The sequence below is a fragment of the Dasypus novemcinctus genome, chromosome 10 (genome assembly GCF_030445035.2).
Source record: "Dasypus novemcinctus isolate mDasNov1 chromosome 10, mDasNov1.1.hap2, whole genome shotgun sequence".
In the NCBI taxonomy this organism is placed as follows: Eukaryota; Metazoa; Chordata; class Mammalia; order Cingulata; family Dasypodidae; genus Dasypus; species Dasypus novemcinctus.
In genome coordinates this window covers 95,571,613-95,595,538 of record NC_080682.1, presented here as the reverse complement: position 1 = coordinate 95,595,538, position 23,926 = coordinate 95,571,613, and the positions used below count along the sequence as shown (strand labels likewise).

Genomic DNA, 23,926 nt, shown 5'->3' with positions numbered 1-23,926 from the left:
TAGAAATTTGGTGAGGGAAGTAACTTATGCTTTATGGTTTGGTGTCTGTAAGCTCCTACCCCAAATAAATGCCCTCTATAAAAAGCAACCAATTTCTGGTATTTTGCATAAGCACCCCTTTGGCTGACTAATACAGATAACTTTTTAATAAAAAAGTTCACTGTCACTTTACATAGGAAAAATAACAATATCTCAACCTAGACACAAAAATTTTAAAAAAGTGTATTTATTATAAGTTCTCATATTCATTTGGTATGAATAAAAAGGCCCAAAATAAATAGTATTTACTGTATAAACTTAGTAGTGGAAAGAATCTCTTTATAAGGAAGATGGAAAATTAAAAAAATATTAAACATGTTATTTCCAGACTATGTTATCCTTTGGAAATATGACCGATCAGCATTTTATTACAACTTTTTCCTACACATTTGCATCATATTGAGTAACTAAAGCTCTCGTTTTCTGAGCACATTTTTCTCCATGAATAGGAAAAACAGTGAAACTTTTGAAAAAGTAAGCTACAAAGCTAAACAGCCATCCACTTTGAGGCAGTTGTCTATATTCTAAAATAATGTAAGTGCTGGAAAGCAGAATCTCCCTTACTATATGACTGTCATAAACAGAGAGGAATGATACTTCTTGGGCACTGAAAAGCCCTTCTGTCATGGCTGGATTTTCAGACAAATTCAAAAGTAGTTTCCAGAATTGAACTTTGGTTCTTCCATTTCCTGTAAGTATCAGGTATAAAAGAACTGTAAGGTAACTAACTGTTAAGCACGTGCTGGTAGTCATTGGTAAGTCTCAGACCTGCCAGCTGCACAGCATAGTTCAGTGGATTAGAGAAGCCTTCCTCATATGCTTGATTTATATATATCTTTATTGTGCTCTGACGTCAACACACACACTCAGGTTATTCAGTGCATTTAAAGCTTTCTTTTTAATACTGTGGTTGGGACTGTTCATCGTGATTCCAGCAACAGGAATACCACCCAATTCATGAATTTTTTTTTCCCCAATTCATGATTAATGGCTTGGTTACCTGGAGAGGCTGCACTGTTACCCAGTGACCAATACTCTTTCAATAATTAGTGGGTCCTCAGTTGACTCAAGCATGTAAAGGAGTTTGTGAAGTTGTTCAGCATTCAGGCCTTGAGTGCTTTAAGGATTTTGAAAGTTGGATACGAAAATAGATTGCCCACATTTTCTAGATCTTATATGTTAGCAAGAGAGCAAGTTATCTATGATGAATTGGTAGAAGGAAATAATTAAAATAATTGTAGAAAATAGTAATTTAGAAATTTTATAATGTTGGATTGGTAAATAAATCTAAAAAGTATGTTTCATGTTTAGATGATTAATACATGAGGCAGAGTAAAGTACCTAAAGGAAAACTATAAGTAAAATATACAAGAAATATATATGGCTAGAATACTCTAACCAAAATAAATATAAATACATTGGGAAAATATTTGAAACAACAATGTTAGGAAAAGAAATTATGTTTAAATTAAAATGACTCCTTGAAACTGCTAATAATATTTTGATTCAAAAGATAAATGAAGAATGTGACATGGCCTGAAAATTTCAAGAAAATCAACTACACATCATTCATAAAATATGAAAATATTAAGTATCTCCACTTTGCAAATTTCAATTAAAGCTTTAATGAGATAAAATATTTTGGTAAGCAAAGACAAATCCTTTTAAAAAGAATAATCCTTACAATTATGTGGGTATTGGTCATATTGCCTCACTTACATACTACCTGATTTGAGACCGATTTGTACAATATTTCTGGAAGATAACTTGATGTAATGCACCAATTGATTTTAAGAATGTCTGAATTCTTTATATTAGCTAAAAACCACCCAATCAAGTAAACAAGCAAAACCAAATTATTAGTTTACAAAATACAGAAATTAGAAATTGTGAAACAAAACCAAAAACAGGAAGACAAAAGTAAACAATACAGGGCCCCATGTGATGATCAGGAACCTGAATCCTTTTACTTTCCTTCTTTGCCACCTGCTGTCTTTTGCTTTATAATATTATAGCAACATAAGTTACTACAATCAGGTATACATCAACATGCAGGAAGGACGACGTGGAAGCAGCGGCATAATAAGGACATGATGGAGAAGTCACCACTAACATTTCTGTTTACATATCACTGGCTAGAATTAGTCACAGGAGCATATTTTTTGAATCGATGTCCAGGAAGCATTGCCAGTATTTAAAGTTGCCACCTGACCAACAAAAAACTTCAAGGTTTTTTTACCAAAGAAGTGTGGGTAACCAATGTTAAGAAAGACAATTAGCAACCTCTATCCTACCCTTTGACTTAAGGATTTAACATCTAGGAATATATTCTATAAAAATGATTCCCATCTATACTGTAGCCCAAATAGAACAAACCGTATCTGCATTATTTTTGTACCATAATATAGTATCTGGACAATATTACATAATGTGCTTGTACAATGATTAAATATATCTCTGAACTGAATAATCAAATCATGGAACATCAACATAATAGTTTATATTGTAAGAATTAAAACTGTTCATTTAAAGTTTCTGGTGAAAAGACTAAATCAAATATAATGTTAAATAAAAACTGTGATCCAAAGTTAATATTAGCACACTCAGATATTCATATCCACAATTGTACATAAACACATGTACTTTATATATATATATATACACACACACACACATAGAGAGAGATTAAATACATTTTAGATTGAAGAATCTCAGTTTTCAAGTAAATGTTAAATTAGCCTGCTTTAAGGTGTAGCAGATTCCTCTAACAATCTTTGTGTCCACCATTAACTTTTCACTACTTCCACTTATTAACACAATTTCATTTTGTATGTTAATTCTTAGGCCATTCAAATTCAAACTCTAGGCTGAGGTTTTATTACAAGCACTCTTATTCCCCCTCAACACCGCCTTGTCTAATGACCCCCACAACTCAGTGTGGAATAAGTACTTGCGTGTGAAAGTGTTATTTTCTTGTTAGAAAGCAGTCTTAGATTACTCTCTAATGTGCCCTATTCCTCTTGAGTTGTGCATTAGTCTGCTAGGCTATTAAAGTAAATACCACACAATGACTTGTGCAACAAGAATTTTTTATTCACAGTTTTAAAATGACATCTTAGTATTTATGAGTTTTTGAGAGGAAGACCACAAAGATAGAATGTCATTCTTATCACATCATATCAAGAATTTATACTATCAACATGAATTCACTATTGAAATTAACCTTGATCAGCTGGCTGCAGTAGTGTTTGCCCAGTATTTCCACTGAGAAAGATACTCTTTACCCACTTTTCATAATACAGTCCTCAAAGGAAGTCAATGCATAATTCAATTTAAGGAGTGGAGTGTTGTGCTCCATCTCTTTAAAGAAAATTGCAACATAAATAACTTTGAATTCTTCTGCATGTGAGGAATGGCTATTCCTTTTTATTTGTTTATTCACTCACACAGTCAGTAATTTATTTATGGCAGTATGGATTCATGGAATATGTTTATATTTTGTGTTATAATCCAATAGTAATTCTTTTCCTTTTTAATTTCATGCTCATTTTTTTCCAGGTTAATCCACTGGGAACTTTCTCAGTGGGTTTTCTTGAAACCAAGATCTGGAGGCTAGGTAAGCTTACTGTTACTGGAGCATCTGACAAGATTGCTCCATTACTTTATTATGCCCTATGTTGTCTGAGTCATGTGCTACATAAACGACTAGTGGATACCATGTGCCCACTGCCACAGATTCATTGCTGTAAAGTTGTTTCCTTGGTCTCATGTGACACTTTGCAAGAGTCTGTTTATGTAGATCAAGTACTTTGTAGACCTTCAGATAGTTGTGCTGACTGAGGCCCTCCAAGCAGTGAAGGTAATCCTACAAAGAAAATTGAGTGAATATTTCCAATTAGGATGGACGTCTTATCCTTCCAGAGTGTTTGGGGTCCAATGTAATTAAGTTGGCACTAAGATTCTTCTAATCAGTGGATGAAATCATACCAGCTCTGTTGCTGGCAGGAATTAATAGAAGGCTTGGTGTATAGAAGCACATGCAATTGCATCCAATCAAAACTTCCACTTATACCCCCATGTTGGCTTCCTGACTTTGACCCAGCACTGGGAATGGTCAGTGGCAGAAGATGGCTTCCATCAAATGACCAAGTCAAACTTCTTATTCAGTTTTATGCTTCTTCCATGGCAGATGCTCTCTGGGGGAGGGGGTTAATCATAAATTAAATGTATTTACACTTTTTTCCACTTCTTTAAATCCTAGTGCAAGTCTCTTCCTCAGATCTGCTCCTACTGATGGTTCATAATTTCTGCATCCAGTCTCCTCACCAACCAACCATTCACAGCTAACAAATACTTAGGAATACATATTTTTTTTCTTTCCTTGGGCCACTCCACTTTCAACACAAAATGCATGAGCAGGTATACCCTTAGAGCAATATGTATTGGGTACCTTCCCCTTCACAGTTATCAAGGACAACCTTGAGTATTAACGCAGTGTAGAGGCAATCCATTTATAAGTGGCACTGATATACCAAGCTTACTCACCCATGAACCAAAATGATCTTATTCCTTTTACTTCAGCTGGTCATAAGAAACTATCATAGAGCCATAGGTGTGGATTAAGGGAAAGGCGATGGTATATGTATATTGTGGAAGCCAAGGATACTGCCTTGTGGTGCTTCCATGTGGTTTCTGATCCTGTTTGTGGCTAATCCAAGATTTATTGTTTCTATCCTATAATGAATGGTGCTGTTCCCACCTGAAGCTATGACTTTGTCAACCAGGCAGAATTTAGGTAATGACAGGGAGTTCTGGCCACTCAGTCTCTTTTTGTGCCATGGTCAAATGCTCTGTACCTCTGTATGAACCAGTACCAGGTAAAATAACAAGAACCAGGGTTTTTTGTTTTTTGTTAAATGGAATGTAAATATAGATATCTACATTGTGATTCTCTTAATAGAGTTTGGAATAAATTCCAAATGGTGTATTTTCCCATCATTATTATTACAATAATAAATGGACTGACAGGTCATATGGTCCAAAATGTTGCACTATGTGTCTTTCAGCAAACACTTACTTCATAGCCCTTTCTTACTTTGTACTCAATTCAAAACTTGCAGTCTTTTTTTTTTTTATACACAATATGTGGTTTGGAGATTTTATCTCGGTGTAGAAGATGTTATCTCTAGTATCTGAAGAGATATACCAGAAATTGTCAAATTTTTAATTCATTTTTCTCATTGTTATTGTCATTATTGTTTTATTTTGTGTTTTAAGCTGGGTTTTCAAAAATTTCAAGTGGGTCAACTGAGATTTTTCTATTCCAAATCTCAGGGGCATTCCCAAACCTGGCCCTGAACTTAGCATAGAAGACTTGGTTAGTTTGAGAATTTCACCTTGTATGAAGCTCCACTACTCCTGAACTTTTTCTGTTTTTAAATGTGTTAGATGAGAGACTATTTCTTTTGGCAAGGACATCCTCTGATATCCAAGTCTATCTTAAATCAGTGGTTAATCATTGTTGAATGTCACTGTCTTCCTTCAATGCATCAGTTGCCCTCAACAAAGCCAGGCAATCCTATGAGTCTTATAAATATGCTTAATATTTGTGGTTTGAGTAGTCTTCACCAAATGTGTGTTTTCAATTCTTCCATTGTTCCTGATCTGTTTCTTTTCTTTCTGACTTTGAACAATATGAGCTCTCGTCCATCTCCAGGACCTTTTACTTAATCACTCTTTCACATGGATTGTTTTTTCCCCACAGCTTTCAAAATCTATTTCCATTATATTTTAGATCTCTCCTCAGAAACCATAAGTTAATTATATCTACAGTAGCCCCATATCACATCCTGTTTTCTCAGAGCACCAACTATTTTTCAAATTATGTTTTGAAAATGTAAAATGTAAAATGTAAAAAATTCTAAATATGTTTTCTTTAAATATCCAAATTGCCACCCTCACCACTAGTATATATTATATGAAGGATGGGGCCTATCTTCTTCATATCAGACTTGTTTTTCACTATGTTTTCAGCATCTGTAATCATGTCTGGGCATTAATAGGCCTCCAGGATACATTTGCTGAATGGATATTTTTCAATTAAGCAGCTGGCTGAACAATTGGGTGATTGGTAGCCTGGCTTCCTGACTACTTGAGTTTATATATTACAAGTGATTTAGAATAATTGAAGATACTTTACTATTTGCTAAAATTCTTAGTATTTTACCTAGGAAACATGGACCATGAGATAAAGTAATCCCTTTTTTCTTAAACAAACCTGTACACATTATCAGCACAATCATGATAATGATTCTGAGAACCCATGAATCAATTTTTTATTTCCTCTTTCTTGAATCTGTATTCTCTTTTTTATCTTCATCAGCAAATCATAATTTATCATCAGAATTAGTGAAAATAAGTCTCTATATCATTAAACTATTTCTAGTTTTCCCTTCTGGATAATAATTTAAGCATTGCTTCTGGATAATTTTCCTTAATTCCAGACTTGAATTTTTCAAGCTCCTGAGAAACCCATTCCACTGGAACCATATTACATGTAGTAAAACATAATGGTGTCAAAATTATTTTATGAAATAGCTACTTTAATATCCCCATTTTACAGTTGAGGAAAGAGAGGCACAGAGAGGTTTAATAATGATTAGGTTAACACAGCTTCTAAGTAATGATATGAGAATTCAAACCTGAGCAATCTGGTTTGAGAGTCAGCAATTTTATGGCACTCATCAATATCAGAATAGGAGGGAATATAAGTATATACCCTCCTATTCAATTCAATGTGAAATGGAAGACAATGAAATAAATTCAAACACTAAGAAATATGAACAATGAGCTAATAGTTTCCTTTGAAGGAGAAAGTTTGGACTCATAAGGCAGCCTGTAGAATGCAGTCAAGCCATGCTGGACACCAGACAATCCAAAGAAATCTTAATTTGTCTCAGAAGGAGATATTTGAAAAATTGTAGGAAAAAATGACATGATGCTCATAACTCTACATTGTGATAGGTATTCTAGTTTCAGAAGAGATTAATATAATAATTATGATGACCAAGACCCAAAATATAATTCTTATATTAATGCACTCATAATTATTTATCTATTATATTCTATACAAATCTAGGTACTTGAATCTCACAAAAGGAAAGGAAGTAATAATATCACAATGAAAAGCAGTTAGAAATATGAATAATAAGAAAATATTTAATAGAGAATAGGTCTTTGTTTTGTAACACATATCAAAAAGTTGGAGTCTATAGACATTTCAAAGCATTAAATTGAACCACATTGAGAAAACAGAAAAAGGAAAGATGGGTGGGACAATTTTGGATATAATTAAATCCTCTGGGCAAGTGTTTGTGGGAATAAATTTCTTTATATAGTATAATAGGATTGTAGCTAAACTTAATAAAATAACAATATGACAAAAACATACACACAGTATCTCTGGAAGAACTCTAGAAGCTATATCCTGAATATCCTGATCTTTTCAAAAGATATTTCCTAGCCCCATCCTAATTTCCAAGCTTACAGATTTAAAAATCTTTTTATCTTATTTTACATGAAATATAGACAATCCTGTTAAATGAGACCTTCAAACTCATGTTATTTTGTCAAAGTCAAAGTTAACGTGTCAATAATAACTCTAATAACTTTGATAAGTCTGAGCAAGGAGATTGTCTTTTGGGAGCAAACAAATCAGTAAAAGTAATCAGATGATAGTGAAGGTTCTGTTGTATAAGGAAAATATATTAAGAAAAAATCACCCAGGTTAGCCGTCTCCTAAGCAAGTTGTCTGAGGAGAAAATAATTGCATCAATGCTAATTAATAACTTCATATATTACAAATGTAAGATGTGGTGTTCTTTGTTTCTAGAGAGAGGGTTGATGCCATTTTTCCATAAGGGAATGGAACTTGTTAAGGAAAGAGTTGACTGTTTCAGAATTTAGAAGAAGATAACACTTGGAGGAATCATTTTCAGATTCTCTTGGTTCTTATGCCATAGATTGTTGTGTTCATTGTAGATCAAACAAGGAGACAGATGGTAGAATCACAGATGTAAATATGAAGAGTTTTCAGAGCAGTTAAAATTAAATTTAATAAAAGTATGGCAGCAAATATAGCTCAAGTTGTTGAGCACCTGCTTCCCATCTATGAGGTACTAGGTTCGAGCCCTCATACCTCCTAAAAAGCAAACAAATAAAAAATCCAACTCTCACTGGGGAGCAGATGTAACTCAGTAGTTGAATGCCTGCATCCCATGCACAAGATCTTGGGTTCAATCTCCAGTACCTGCTAAAAAGAAGTCATGATTTTAGACACACATATATGCATAATTGATACAAGATTCATACTTAAGAAATATATAGAGTATAATGATAAAATTATGAATTCCAAGTTCTACATTTAACAAAATCGCAGATTTATTGAAAAATTATTTAAAATCTTTTAAGAGATCTCAAAGAAAACTGCTGTAAATGTTAAACTAAGCAAATAACCTAGGTAACTTAGGACTATATGTTGAAAGGTGTCAAATTTTCCACATTAACATTTAGAGGTAATAAAGTTCTTATTTAAATCTTATTGTGATTTTTTTTATATAACTAAGTAAGTTTTCTGTTAAACATATTCTAATGAATTATTAAGGGAACAATGCATATATCATGAACTAAAAATAAGGATTTTGATATAAAAATGTACAATCTAATATAATCGAATATTCAAAATCAGTTGAAAAGGAAAATTATAAAATAAAATTAAACCAAATAGCAATTTGCATTACGAATGCTATTAATTTTCTCTGCATATCTCTATTATATATAAAAAGGTATTATATAAAACAAAATAACTAGAAAACATTTATCTTCCCTTGTTCCATATATATATATGATATTTTTAAGAACCAGCATTCTGGAACATAAGCATTCCTGCTGAGAGGCAGGATCCAGAGAGTTAGGAAGACTTTCTGCCCCCCCCCCCCCACCGCTCCTTCCCTCCCCTCACCCCTTTCTTGAATTCTTGTATTGAAAAGTCAGTTCCAAGGACTTAGAAGCTGAATTCGCCACTCAAATCTTACTCCCAGTGTCCTCTTTCCCTAACACCATGGGGAGGTCACGTCCACCACACACCCATGGGAACCACAGATATCTGGAAACAGATCTGCAGCTGAGCTCATTTAGGAAAACTGTGAGTCATGAGAAGCACAGTTTTCCTCAGGCCAAGTGGGTGCTCTTCTTATTTCCCCAGTGAGGTAAGGCAGTATCCAGTCACTCTCATTTCTTCATGGGCTGAGCGGATAATGGTCAGACAGAAGTTTTCCAGCTTTCTAGTTAGAGCTGACAGGCTCAGAAAAGCAGGATTGTGAACTGTTTCCAGGAAAAGCTGAGCTCTCTGGCTTTGTGGCCCTGAGCAGCAGGCATCTCTTTCTGTTATGGACTTGGACTAGACTGTAGCTTTCCTGGAGAAGGATGTGCAGGAGCTTCCCCGCTCATCTAAAAATATCAAAGAATGACTGATGGCAGGAAGTCTGGGAAGGTTGATGTATTAACCCTACATTTTGGGCAAACCTTAAAACTTCTTTGAGCAAGGTTTCATACTGCTCCAATGAATCTTCCAAGTGTTGCCCTGCTTTCATTCCTCTCTGTACCACAGTCCTGACTTAGACCTTCTAATATCAGTTTCTCCCCACCTGGCATTCCCAGCCTCCTTGGAGTGAGTGAGGGCTCTGTTCAAGGGAGCACTCAGCCACAGGCTAGTGTGGGTGTGGGCACCAATGCCTTAGCTCCCTCATGAGGGTGTGATGAGAGAGGAGGGACAGGACATAGTAAGAGATTTATCCTCAGTGAAGAGGGCCTTGGTGTCAGGGAAGGATTATCACTTAAGGAACTTCCCACCCAGTGACAGTTTAATTTAGTTATTTGTATCTTGTATCACCATCAATAAAATGATTTAAATGTTTAAAAAACCACATCGTATCATTCTGTCTTTACAAAACCCTCCAGTGTATTGTATACATGTCCCATGGGTTATTATGAAGACTACAGACTTTGGAATTAGATTTTCATTCAAATTCCAACTCCATGAATTCATAGAATAGATTTAAGCACATTAATTAACGAATCTGAGATTATTTTCTTAACTTTGTTGTAACAGTGATTACCTACCAAAAAAGTCTTTTAAGGAGTAAATGGATAATACATGTAACACAGAACCTAACAGATACTCAATTCATGTTTAATTAATTAATTTATTTATTTATTATTTTTATAAACAGAAGGACAGGGATTCGTGTCATAGCCAGAAGATTATATGGGACATTTATATTCTTCCTCCCCAAAAATCAAATATCAATTTCTATCCTTCCATTCCCTCTTTTTCTCTATTCTGTAGTCAAAAAAGGAATAAAATGATGAGTGATTCCCATGTATATCTGTGTATATCTAGAACACTTAATATTAATGTTAATGTACTGCAATATTGGAAGGTTATTGAAGACAGTAAAATCTATAAGAATGCCACTGGTTGTCATTACATTCATACTCAAATTATTTACCAGTAAAGTAATAACATTCCATATCTTTTCTTCTCTTCTTTTTTTCCATTCACTTATGAAACAAGTGCAAGAATGAAAATACATGGTATTTGACTAGTAGAGTTCACTATATACAAGAGAAAGATATGCAAAATCTTCAATAAAATGTGACAAGGTAGGGAAGCCAGGTATGTGCACATACCATAAGGACACCAAGAAGAGGTGTGAATGAAGGTTCAAAGTAGCTAGAAAAATAATCGCAGAGAGGCTGATGGGTGAGTAGGCTTCAATTCCAACCAAAATTTACTGAAGTTTTTTCCAGTGAAGAATAAAGAGCCAAGGACACTGGCTGAAGGTATTGAAGGGCTTAACAGTTCTCAGTGCAAAGGGAGATATGGGAGAAGGTATTCCAAGCAGTTAGAATATTTCTTTAATAATTTTCATGATATCCCATTGGTAATTTCTTGTTATGGATATTTTCTGGTCAATATTATTTTAACTGCATTATTTTACAATTACCTTATAGTATACAGGTCACACAGGAATACATTGAATACACTGGTATTGTTTAAAAAATTGAAATCATAATAAATCTAAATTATGCTATATTTACATGACTCTCTATCCATCACCCAATTTAGAGTCCTCTTACATTGTATGTATATTTCTTAGATTGTTTTATGTGATTAAAAACTTATTAAGATGTATGAGTTTATATTGAATATATATGCATATATTCAATTTTGTGTATAAGTTTAATATAAATTTAAAAATCTATTTTATGCTTCATATTTTTAACTAGGAAGATTTCTATTGGTTTATGTAATATATGAAGAGATATACTTTACATATTTAACTGATGCTGAGTACTCTATAATATTAATATATCACAATTTAACCATTTTGTTATTGATATATATTTGAATGCTTTAATTTTACTTCTATCACAGGCAATTTTACAGAGTATTGCTAAATGTGTGTCCATGTTATGATTATTTCCTAGGGTGGCAAGTAGTTAAATTGCTATGCCAAAAATATTATTTTTAATAATAATGACTGTCATTTGATTTTCCTTTAAAAGAAAGCAATTGTACATAAGAGTGCCAGGTGACTCAAACCCTCAGTACCACTCATCACCAATATCAATATTCTGTTAGTTAAAATATAATGCATGGTTTATATTATCATTTTAGTCTTAATTTTTAATTTCCTGATTTCAAGTGAAACAGAGATCTTATTTTAATTTCTACTTACTTCCTCATATGTTTTTTTCTCTCCACATAATCCATTCTTCTTCTATTGGGAAATATATTTAAGTTGACTAAAATATAAAATCTGTTTTCTAAAGGGATGAATAAATGGAAAGTGCAAAGGTGAGAGAATATGAGAGAAAAAGTATTATGATGGAAGCAAAAATATAGATAAAGCATAAAAGGGTTCCTTTTAGGAAAAAAGAGAGATACATTAGCCCAATACACATAAGTACCACCGTAGACAAGGTAAGATTAAGAGTGGTGATGTGACTTTTCCAGTAAGGCTTATCTTTGAAAGCAAGTTAATTGGAGATTTAATTAAAAAGAAAAAGGCTTAGATTTGGAGCAGTACCTATAGGCAATGTATATTTAGGCAGAGATTTAATGATAATGTATATATATATCATTAGTATGCATAATCATACCAATTCTGATGGTATTTTTAATGTTTCCTACAGAATAATACTCATCCTCCATATTAGTCAAAGTTCTCTAGCGAAATAGAATCAACAGGAGATATCTGTTCACAGTAGGTGATTTTATAAGTGTCTCTCACATGACTATGGGAATGCACATGTTGGGATTCTGCAGGCAGGCTGTGAACCAGGGCTCCGATGAAGGTCTAATGAAAGTCTTTGATAAGTTTCCCAGGGAACATTGGCTGTCCAAAGACGAGATGGGAAATTATCTCAGAATACTGAAATCAGCATTGATTAAATGCGCTTTTAAGGCATTCAAATGATTTGATACAGTGTCACTCATTGCTTAGGGCAATCTCCCTGATTGATGTAGATGTAATCAGTTATGTATGTAGTACACTAACTGGTGACTAAAGTCCATAAATGTCCTTGTATTACGATTAGCCCAGTGCTTGCTTGACGAAACAACTGGGCACAATTACCTGGCTGGGTTGACACACTAGCCTAACCATCACATTTTCGCTTACATGCAAGCATGCAAATAGACTGACAGATCTTTAAGGCAATTTATTATCACAATTATGAAGGTACACTGTGGAAACTAGAGTACAGGTTCCCAAGGGCCAAGTCCTGGGCAGGGAATAGGGAGTTAAGTCTTAAACGGTAATTCTATTTGGGGTAATGAAAAGGTCGTGGTAATGGATAGTGGTGATGTTAGCACAACATTGTGAATATAATTGAGCACTGAATTATATATTTGAATGTGGTTTAAAGGAAAAATTTACTTTGCATATATTTACTAAAATAAAAATAAAGGAAAAATCAGGATTGCAAGAGACAGCGAAACATAAACTATGGATTTTGGTTAATAGTACAATGATAATAATATTCTTTATCAATTGTAACTAACATACCACACTAATCGAAGGTATTAATGACAGGTGGGATATATGGGATCATTGTATTCTGCATTATTTTTCCATATATAAATCTTCTCTCATACTATATTTCTATATACTTAAAAGAAGTTGGGGTAAAAACTGCCTACCTGAAAAAAAATGGTATCTGGTCTCTGAAACCAGTTTCTGGGCTTAAAGCAGGTCTACCACTTACCAATTATTCACCTTTATATCAGTTAAACTATTCTCATGTTAAAGTAGAAATAAAATCTAAAGGTGTTAAAATATTAAATGATCCAAACAAGCAATTGACCAATTGTAAGCATTTAGAAATATTGCTATTGCATTAAAACATAATAGTTCAATATAATGGATTCCCTGAAATCTTGCTTTGCCTTGATTCACAAATGCCATTCACTAAACTTCCCAAAGCTTTCTTGACAAGCATATCCAGGTTTACCCATACCCAAAAGATACTTTCCATCTCTAGGGGGTCAAACACACATAATAAACAGAAAAATTCAGTATGAAACTTAGAAGACAGCTTATGAAGCAAAGGAGTATTGCATAAATGTAACCAGATATTGACATAATAACTTCTTTGGGCATTGATTTAAAGGTCACTTTTCCTATCACAAAGAGTTCACAAGCTACAAATATCCATAACAGTGGGTAGGGTAAAGAGAGTTTCTCAGGAGCACAGTCAGTAAGGTTTCCCAAAGAAAAAAGAAAAAAAGAAAAAATATGTCTTCTATAAATAAAAAAGAAGAAAAAAGAGATAATAGTAAATATGATAATCCTACCACTCAGACAATACTATTGTCAATATCTTAGATAAATGGTTAGATAGATATAGAGATGTAATTAGAATTTAATTAAATGGGATAATTCTTTACATATTCTTTTGTAAACTACATTTTTCAATTTAAAAGGCCCCTCTTTCCATGTCAATTAAAAAAAGAAATATTTCTTTTATTGAGAAATATGTCTCAATATACCTGTTGAGGTAACAATATGACTTTCAAAAGTTGCTTCAACTATCTAAAGAAATAGAATCAGGTTAATGGGAAATTTTCAGTATAAGGAAAGGTATTAGAGACCAGTTAACGCCAGGAAAGCCTGCTTAGCACAGGAAAAAACATAAACTAAACAATGGATGCAATATACTACCTATAGAGTGAACTTAATCAAGAGCAAGCCGTAAAGGTGCCTGCTTAATTAGATACATTTCAGGAGATGAAAGAATTTCACAGTATGGGTACTAACCCAATTGCTGAAATTCTTGACTGATAAAGTCAAGTGTGTGCATAAATTCTGTTGCTGATGGAGCGTCATGAAAAGTGTATTACATGCTTCAGGTACTGTTACACTGTCAATAAGCTAACTCTAACTTGCTCCTCATCCTGAATGAATACCATGTTGAGGAGAGTGAGCTTCCTTCTGATCATGGCCCAACAGTCTACACATTCTCCCAAATTTTGATATTACATTCCCAAGGCTACATGATATAACTTGGGATGTCTCTAAACTACCTTGAGTAAAATCTGAAAAATTAAGATCCTAGTCTCTAGTCAAAACCTCTTACCATCCCTCTTGTCTCACTGCATTTCCTTTGTTATAACTGCATTATTTCTAAGTACTCTAAGCCCATGACTCTAATGAATTCTTCAGATTTCAACTGAAGAATTCTTCTCCTATGGAGATTTGAGGATTTCTGATATTTAACTATAGAATTGGTACTTAGATACTTGCTGTTGTTTAGCACCTAAAGATCATTTAATTGAAAACTGCATATACAGATAAATGAAAAAAATATCGATGGTAAAATTTGGTAAAAGTTATTAAATCAATACTGTTCATGGATGAGATACAAACAGCTAAATACATTGAAATAAGGAGAAAGAAATACTTGTTATGTTTCTCATTAAAGAGGCCCTCTATATATTTATTTAGGTAATGCCATTTTGCAGGCAGTATGATGCTAAAATAATACCTGGCACACTGCCAGATGAAATTATATTCATCTAAATATATACAGACATTGAAAGTACCTAAGTCTTACCATTCCCTGTCTTTGAGATTAAATGGTAAGAGACTGAAAGCTATAAAAATTTTTAATTTATTTGTTTTTTTACAGAAAAATCCATGAAGACCTATATAAGCCATCTAATACTTTTTATGTCAGCATACAGTAAGACTGATATCCACCCATTAGCCTTCAATCTCATTGGCATTCTTGGTTGGAGGCTGCCCACTTCTGGAGCTCCATCCCCTTTTGTGGGGTCTACTTCTGGCCCTATTGGGAAACTGCTCCCTTTTGTTTATCACCAAGACAGACCCTAGTCTCCATCAGCCAATGTACATTTTCCTCTGCATGCTGTCTGCGGCAGACCTTATTGTAAGCACTACAGCTATGCCAAAACTTCTAGTTCTATGACAGAGAGATTCGTGTTGAAGCCTGACTCACTCAAGTTTTCCTGATTCACTCTTGCTCCACCATGGAGTCTGGTTGCTTCCTAGCCATGGCATATGACTGTTATGTAGCCTTTTGTAACACATTAAAACATTCAGCTATTCTGACACACACAATAATTGGAGGAATAGGTCTAGCCATTGTACTCTGGAGTACTGCACTTCTCAGTCCTCACCCCTTCCTACTATGTTGACTTCCCTACTGCCGAACCATTATTTCCCACACATACTGTGACAGTTCATGGCACTCATCAAGATTGCTTGTACAGAGACAAGAATCCACAAAGCCTACAGCTTAGTTGTTGCCTTCCTTACTGGTGGGGTAGACTTCATATTGATCATTTCTTCCTATGTCTTTATACTCCATGCTGTCTTCCACCTGCCATCCAAAGATGCTTGACTTAAGACCTTGGGCACTTGTGACACTCTTGTCTCTGTCATCTTAGTGTCCTATACATCAGCATTTTTCTCTTTACTTACCCACACGTTTGGGCACCATGTAGCTCCGCATGTTGACATATGTGTGGCCAACATCTATGTTCTGGTCTCACCCATGGTGAACCCCATTGTTTCTGGGGTGAGCACCCAGAAGATATGGGAGAGGTTCCTTAAAATGTTAAGTTTTCAAAATACTCTGAATTAAGTTCTTTCTGTAGGTGGATAATATAAGAACAAAATTTCATATTACCTATCTTAGAATGAGTGGTTTGATACCAAGTTATCTTTTTAATGGCCAAATGACTAGGAAGTTTCTGTGTGAAGTAACTTATCCAAAAATATAATCCATATTCTCTGTGCAGCAGTTTTCTTGATAGTTACTTTACATTACACTACTAAAAATAATTATTTAATCCTAATCACTATAACTATCATGCAGTGTATTGAAATGTTTCAGTTGGCATAAAGGCCTTAATAGTTCATTACAGAAAACATATCCTACTTGATTACCAAGGTTATAGAAGAGCAAGAAATTAGGAGAAAATCTTAATTTTACCTGTCTTTTCCTTGTCCATTTCAGCAACATTCTGGAGATTGTTATTCATTCTTACATCATTGATCCCCACTTTTCAGAAAATCCTACTTTAACATTCATCCTTTCTGTTGTATGCCTTGGAGCCTAATTAATTGCATCCTATTTACTTTCAAGATCTAAGAAACATGTCTTACAAAGTTTTTTAACTTAATGATTAAAGTTCTATTTTCTAGGCTCATAAAGTTTAAAAACATTTAAATCCTATGTTCTCTCCATAATGATGAGGGATTCTGTAGCAATTCCGATGACATTTGACCATCTGAATTGTCTGACTCTGTATGCTTTCTATCCAAATGGTATTTTTCTTGAAAACTAAAGTAAAATAATGAACTCAGTATTCTGGGATTTTAAAAAAGAAAAACAAATATTTTGATTTATTTTGTATGACTCTTTTAGTGATGTTAAAAATGTTGTTGCTCATGTCAACTCTAGGAGTCTCTTTGGCTAAGGTATATGTATTAGTCAGCCAAAGGAATGCTGATGCAAAATACCAGAAATTGGTTTTTATAAAGGGTAATTATTCAGGGTAGGAGCTTACAGACACCAAGTCATAAAGCGTAAGTTACTTCCCTCACCAAAGTCTATTTCATGTGTTGGAACAAGATGGCTGCCAATGTCTGCAAGGGTCCAGGCTTCCTGGGTTCCTACATTCCTGGGGCTTGCTTTATTCTGGCTTCAAGGTTCCTTCCTTCCTGGGCTGGCTTCTCTTTCCTCTGTTTGTGGACTTCCCAGGGCACCAGTTTAAGTCTTTCAGAATAAAACTCCAAAATCAAAACTACAACAATAAAAGCCCACAACTCTGTCCTTTGCCATGCCTTTTATCTGTGAGTCCCCAACCACCAAGGGGTGGGAACACAATGCCTTTATGGCATGGCCCAATTAAAGCCCTAATCATAGCTCAATCAGATCCAGGTACAGATCAGATTACAAACAAAATCCAATATCAGTTTTTGGAATTCATATCCATATCAAATTGCTACACTCCATCCTCTGAATACCAAAAAGAGAATACAGTATTCAAAAAAAAAACCCTTAAATCAGTAACAATGCAAGTACTAAATCATATCACAATCAATTTAAAGAAATACAGGTTGTCTTGGGGCAAAGTCCTGTCTGCTATAGACCTCTGAAACTTACAAAACAATTCATTTGCTTCTAATACACAAAAGGACAGACAAAGGATAAACATTCTCATTACAATAAGGAGAAATTGGGAGGGAAACACGAGTTATGTTATGGTTTCTCTACAGTTCAGTAGACCTGGACAGAATCTTCTGTTCGATTTCAAAGTCTGAAAGTCATCTTAGGAAAACGGTTTCTTCTCCTTGGGGCCATATGGGGACCCACCCTTAACACATGCTTACCCAATGGCCATTTTCTTGGTTCCACCCTCATCAAGCATCTGAGTGTCCACCAAGCTCCAGACTTCTCCCTCCAAGAGTGTTGGGGTGATCACCACACCTTACCCAATCTTTGGGTTAGAGTCTTAACCCACCTAGTACAGTGATGTGAAGACAATATTCCCTCTAACTTTTGGCATACAGGCTCAAACCACTTAGAGCAACAACTTGACCACCTGGCCTTCCCTAACCTTTGGGGGACAGGTCCACCCCTCTCAGACCTATGGAGTACTGAACTTAACCACCCTAGTCCTTGGGAAATGTGCTCCACCCACTCTGTACCCTGGGACAGCAAAACTCTCCCAGAACATCATACAAGCATATCCACCCTCTTCAACTGCTGGGGTAAACTCACCCTCTCTGTACACATGTGTGGGGTTCCTCTCTTAGTGAAGTCTTAATTCCAGATCTCAGCTTCCATGGTTTTCCTCTTAAAGCTGTTTCTCCTTCGATCTTTCCTCTCCATGTCCTTTTAATTCCAGGCTGACATTGCTTTTGTTCATACAGCTCTCTCAAAAAGTCTGTTGGTTTAGAATGCAGGAAGCAGGGGTCCAAGCCATCAGGCAGTAAGACTTTCCACAAGTCTTTCTGACATAACTGCAAATTCCCTCCTGATTTACAAGTTCCAAGTTTAGTTAAGTTCCCCAATGGGGCACTTTCATCTATAAGCCTGATTTTCAGAGACTTGGAATTTTTAGAATTAGTTTCTGTTTTCTTTGTGCCCAACAATTCAGTTCTCAGCTTATCTTGCTCATCTAGCACTTTGCTATAAGCTTCAAGGAGAAGCCAAGATGCATTCTTCAAGTTTACTTTGGAAAGTTCTTCAGCTAAATGCCCAGGCTCATCATTTTCAAATTTTCCTTCCATACAACACTGGGAGTTAATCTTGCTAAGTTCTCTGCAACTTGACAGCATGGATGGCCTTTCCTCCAGTTTCCAATAATAATTTCATCATTTACTTCTAAGACATCATATAAAGTCTCTTTAGCATCCATATTGCTATCAACAGTCTCTTCAAAATGTTCTAGGCCTTTTCCAGCAAGCATCTCACAATTCATCCAAAAAATACTCCATACACATTAATTAAAACTGTTCCAGCATTTTGGCATTTGCAAAAGCACTTCACCAATACTCAGTACCAAATTCTATATTAGTCAGCCAAAGGGGTGCTGATGCAAAATACCAGAAATTAATTGGTTTTTATAAAGAGTTTTTATTTGGGGAAAGAGCCTACAAATATCAGACCATAAAGCATAAGTTACTTCCCTCACCAAAGTTTATTTCATGTGTTGGAGCAAGATGACTGCCGATGTCTGCGAGGGTTAAGGCTTCCTGGGTTCCTACATCCCTGGGGCTTGCTTTACTCCAGCCTCAAGATTCCTTCCTTCCTGGGCAGGCTTCTCTTTCCTCTGCTTGCTGACTTCCCAGGGCTTCAGTTTAAGTCTTTGGAATCGAACTCCAAAATCAAACTACAACAGTAAAAGCCCCCAACTCTGCCCTTTGCCATGCCTTTTATCTGTGAATCCCCAACCAACACGGGGTGGGGACGCAATGCCCTAATGACGTGACCCAACTAAATCCCTAATCGTAACTCAATAAGGCCCAGGTTACAAACATAATTCAATATCTATTTTTGGAATTCATAACCATATCATACTGCTACAATATATAATGATTGTGGCAATTACAGCATTGAGAAAGTGGGATTATTAAGGATCTGCCACCAAGAATATTATTTCCTTGAGGAAAAAAATACTGGAAATTCCTTGATGCCTCAAACAGGAGAAATTAAAAACCAGCATGAAATATAATTACAGGTCTTTAAGTGACATTTTAGGATTTATTAGCAGCTTTAGAAATTTCCTTTTTATGCACCCCAATGATTCCTTCTTGACTAAATGCCTTTCTTTCTGAAGGATATAGTTCAGCAATTTTATGTTTGTTTGTTTGTTTTTTTTAGTGACAGTCTATGATGTGAAATATTCTATTATTTTCCATCTGTTTTCTTAGTTTCACACCCATTCTTGGATGACACATTTATAGGTATTATCCTACAGTATTCAGGGATATGTTATTGCTTTGAAAATGTCAATTGTTGGTAAAATTGTCAGTAATTTGTAGGTAATTTTTAATTCTCTGTGATTGCCATTTAAATTCACTATTTTTCTATCATGTTTTATAGTTTCATATGGAAAAGTTTTAACATTCCCTAGGTGATATTTCAAAGTTCCCTAAGTGATACTTGCATGCAACAAGAATTAAACACCACTGGCGAAATCTTTTAATCAAGTACTTCAACCTTTAAACTAAACATTTGAAGAGAAACAACATTTATTGAGCATCTACAAATTTCCATGCTCTTTACTGTGTCCATAGTATCAATATCATTTAATGTTCACAATATTCGTTAAGTATTATAAATACAGAAACCACAAAATAGACTTAACAGGCTCATATGTAATGGGCTAGTAAGTAGAAGATCTTGGATTTGACACCTGTGTAGCTCTAAAGCCATGTTCTTTTCATTAAACTCACAGTGCTTCTACTTATAGCTAAATCTACTGAATGGAGTTCTGAGAATCACAGCTTGTACAAGTATTGGTGCCAAAATTGCTCATTTCTTCCCCCAGCCTCCACCCTCACTTTGAATCCATTTAACAAATATTTAATTATTGATCAGAATTCACTGGGGATGTAAGTGTGTAGGCTATGTCTAGAGACGTTGCCAGGATCTTAGAAGTGCGTAGGGTACATATTTTCCTTCTTTCTCATCTATTTCTAAAGAGATTGATCTCTGTCAAAAGAGTGCCATATGCTAGTTGAAAATATTACACTTTTTAATGATAGTGGCCATTTTGGAGGACATACCTTAATTTGAGACCCTGTGAGCATACTAAGTAAACCCTAAGTAAGGCATATATTCATAACTCTGAAAAGAAAGGCTGAACATATGAAGGAGCATTGGAAAATACATAACTTTTAAGAAAACTTCACTACCAGGAAGTAGAGGGTGGGGGGTTGGGGTGGGAGTTTAGTTTAATTTACTCAGTTTATTCCTTTATTCCTACCAAATTATAAAATTTATTACCACTCTCCCAAGGCATAGTGGACTAAGGGTATGGAGAAATAATGGGCCTTACAATCTTTGAACATCAAGAGTATGGGAGAATCATTTTGCTCTAGCAGTTTCATAGAGTAGATTCAGATATTTAACATTTCATTTCAACATAATGGTATCTAATACTTATTGATGCTTACATTCTTCTTGTCATGCATAAGTTCTTTAAATACATTAACTATTAAATCCTTATGTAAACTCTACAAGATTTATAGCATTAATACTCTCATTTCCGATAAGGAAACTGAAGTACAGAGAAATTAGTTTATTTTTCTATGATTTCAGAAATGGTTAGAGGTGGAGCAATGGTTTCAAACTATGATGTCTTGCAGCAGGTTTACATTTTTAACCAGGACACAATATATTTAGTCATACTATACTAAGAAATGCCAATGTGTATGATAGAATAGGAAAGTAGATATTCTGCCCATGGAGTTGGGAAATGCAAGAAATATGTACATATGTCAAGTTATCAGAAACACAAGGTAGCCACTAAACAAAATTCCTTGTCAGTTATACCAGTTCAGGTGTATGTGTGTGTGTGTGTGTGTGTGTGTGTTTGTAAAAATGGTTGTGGCTCAGTTTTGGATGAGCCAAATCTACATTTAGCCATCTCACATTTTAAAGATTTTCTCCTTTCCTCACATGTGACAGGTGCTAATCAAGTTTCAACATTCCAAACACATAATTCACAAAATTTAGAAGGCATGAAGTCTCTGAAAAATACACATTCCTGAGGACCTCTGTAAAGCCATCAAATTCAAAACTTTTATAGTGAACACCATATAATCCATATGTTTAATAAACATCCTGGATGTTTATTATTCAGTGGTATGCAGAAAATGCTTTGAGATATACACTTATAGAAAACCGTTGGTGCACACATAGCTGTCCTTTAACTCAGATGCTAGAGCACCATATATAATTCTTATCTGTACTTATAGAAAACTTAGAAAATTGGAGAGTGTCATTTGAAACATTATGACACAAAATGCTACGTAATCTAAAAATCACCTTTCTTGACACTTTCAGCTAGATGAAGTCATAAGGTAACAAACCAGTCCAAAATCTAAGTAAAGAGAAGCATTTCCAAGGATAGATGGGACAAATACCCTTACTTGCCTGATTCCTAAAAAGATTGCTCTCCATCAAAAGAGTGTTTTATGCAAGTTCAAAATAATACCCTTTTTTTGTGTGTGTGATGGGGGTCATTTTGGAGGGTTTAGCTTGCCGAGAACAGCTGTTAGATGCCACACAAGTCAGTAAGAAGAATGTAGTCAAAATGTTTTTCTCAAACCAAACCTGGGTGTGGGCATATAATACTATATAGAATCCCTGAGAGCCACAGACACGAAGAGAAATTAGTCTCACTCAAATTTCTCTACACAGATGTCCACCAAATACTCATGAGAAATATTAGGGACAGGATGAGAATCCCCAGAACTCCTTCATGGTGGGACAGGTCTGATAGAGGGTAAGAGAAGCCATGTAGGAAAGACCACACAAAATATGTTATCATCCTTCTCCCCTATGTAACAACAGCCTTCAGCCACTGGGGGAAGCACATAAATGAAGACCCATTACAGGTGAGGGAAGGGAAGAGAAGCACATCCTAAACCCTGGGGAAGAGACAGGATCATCAGATGTCTCCTACAGGTTGGAGTGGCAGAATCACAGAGAAGATTCTACACTCAAAACCCAGGGACATAGCAACTGCCTAAGATGAGGCTGTACCAGAAAGTCAGATATGATACCTCCCAGTGCTCACACTCAGATTGCTGGAGTCTGATAACTAGTAACAGTGGTCTACTCTTGAAAGAGATTGAATAGCCTGGAGATGGCCCTGATCACAGGCATTAGCTACAAAGGGAAGGCCAAAAGCTGATAAACAGAAGGTAAAGCTGGGAGGGTTGTGATACATTCACCAAAGAAAATAATAGCATCAAGAAGAAATAGACAACCTGAATATTCTTTTATCTATTGAAGAAACTGTATATGTGGTTAGAAAATTTCTAACAAACAAAACCTTAGGTCCAGAAGTCTATACTCATAAATTCTACTGAACTATTAACAAAGATAAAATACTAATTCTATTCAAATTATCCAAAATACATAAACAGGACAAATACTTTCCAGCTAATTCAAGACACAATTTGAGACATATTAGATATTCATAAGTAGAATAATGGATAAATAAAGGATGATTACAATCTCATAATGGGGGGCCTGGAGAAGTCACCTGTGCCTATAACAACAAGAAAAATATGATTGTTTTTTGGAAAAAAAATTCAAGTTCAATTTTCAATGTTAATTAGTGCAAACTTCCTCTAAAAATCCATGGACTCATATTTTCTCTTGCACTAGCAATAAATGGCTATTTTTCTGAAGTTCATTCTTGTTTGTCAGCACCAATATGTAGCACAGAGGTTTACAAATGGCAAACTAGCAAGCATAAGCCAAAGCAATTAGCACGGTTGACTCCATGCTTGTGCTTAGATGGATGAAAAACACCTGGATGAGGCAGTCTTCAAAGGAGAATTCTCTCAGGTTGAAACAGAAGATGCCAAGCATCTTGGGGATGATAGATGTGGATAGGCCTAGCTCAATAGATGATAAAATGTCCAGGAAGTAGAACATGGGCTGATTGAAGCTACTGTCAGTATGAATCACACAAAGGATGCTGATATGCCCAAGGACAGCCATTAGGTATATAGCACAGAAAGGGAAACCAACTCAGATATGCAAA

General features: G+C 35.1%; 1 pseudogene; it reads right to left on the bottom strand.

The window, feature by feature from the left end:
• Window positions 1-396: 396 nt before the first annotated feature.
• Window positions 397-16,140, bottom strand: LOC101445020 (armadillo repeat-containing protein 10 pseudogene; annotated as a pseudogene).
• Window positions 16,141-23,926: the final 7,786 nt, after the last annotated feature.